The sequence below is a fragment of the Mus musculus genome, chromosome 2 (assembly GCF_000001635.26).
Source record: "Mus musculus strain C57BL/6J chromosome 2, GRCm38.p6 C57BL/6J".
NCBI classification, from domain to species: domain Eukaryota; kingdom Metazoa; phylum Chordata; class Mammalia; order Rodentia; family Muridae; genus Mus; species Mus musculus.
This window is the reverse complement of record NC_000068.7, coordinates 53,700,357-53,701,570: the sequence shown is the minus strand read 5'-3', so window position 1 is coordinate 53,701,570 and position 1,214 is coordinate 53,700,357. Positions and strand designations below refer to the sequence as shown.

The 1,214-nt window shown below is 39.5% G+C and overlaps 1 pseudogene; it reads left to right on the top strand.

Annotated features, from left to right (window-relative positions):
* The first annotated feature begins 607 nt into the window (after positions 1 to 607).
* On the top strand, positions 608 to 724 carry Gm23315 (annotated as a pseudogene).
* The last annotated feature ends 490 nt before the right edge of the window (positions 725 to 1,214 follow it).

Here is a 1,214-nt window from a genome sequence, read left to right as displayed (position 1 = left end):
TGCTGTTGGCAATTAGACCTAATAAAGCATCCTTTGACAAAATTATGGATTCTTCTCAAAACCTTAAGATTAGAATCATATAAACCAGTAATCACATAAACTCCACTTTAAGGAATCCTTAAAATAAATAGAAACATATATGAACACAAAAACTTATGCTCAAGTTTTTACTACCACATTATTCACAACATAAATAAAAATAACTCGGATGTCCACTCACTACTGGATGATATCCAGAGCATGGAATATTCATTAAAAGAAATAAATCTTTGATATTAGCACAAGTCACCTCCTAGGGCCTTGAAAATACCTTGTAAAAGGGAAAAAGCCAGCTACAAAAGGCTATATGCTACATGATTCCAGACATGGGATTTCCACAATATGCAAATCTGTTCCTAAAGAAAGGATAATAGTTATTATAGTGATTACTATGGTTGGGTTGGTGGATAGTGAGTGGTGATGGAAATGACCGGTACAAAGTTGGAAAAGGTAAATAAAAATGATTAGTAGATTGTATAAATAGTTACATAATTCTGTGAATAAACTAAACTCTGAAGTTGAACCTTTAATAGTACATAGGTCATATTGCAACAAAAACATTTATTTTAACACTTGTGCATGTTCAACTGTCAAAGACAGGGAAGGCAGATGCAAAATAAATCCTCCATCGAAACCCAGAACTCATTGATCAGTATGAGTTTTGATACATATAAGAAGGGATATGGCTCCTGTGTGCTGGATCCACTCACAGAACAACCACCAAAGGCTAGCTGCACTCCAGTCCCCTTCTCTATCGCCTTCTCTCCCAACAAGGAACCAGGAATAACCAGATTCGATTCCACCTATCTCTGATCCTCCTGTGTCACAGCCAGCAGAGATAAACTCTATTCTGTCCCCTAAACTTCATTGTCAGGCTCACAGCTCTGTTTCCCTTCCTGAGGAGGCCTGCAGAACCCAAGGAATATTCAGTTCTACCTGAGGCAAAGCTGGCAGTGGTGAGGGAGTGGGCTATTCCCACTGTCAGGCCCAAGGCTCTGCATGCCTCCCCAAGAAGACTTTTCTCCCATGCAGACAATAGGAGAGATGACAAGATGGTGAAAGGCCAGCATAAGAACACAATCAAAGAGAGCCAAGGCAATAGGGTATCACATGAGCCCAACTATTCTACTACAGAGCCCAGCTATCTTACTACAGAAAGCCTGGATATTCTAACA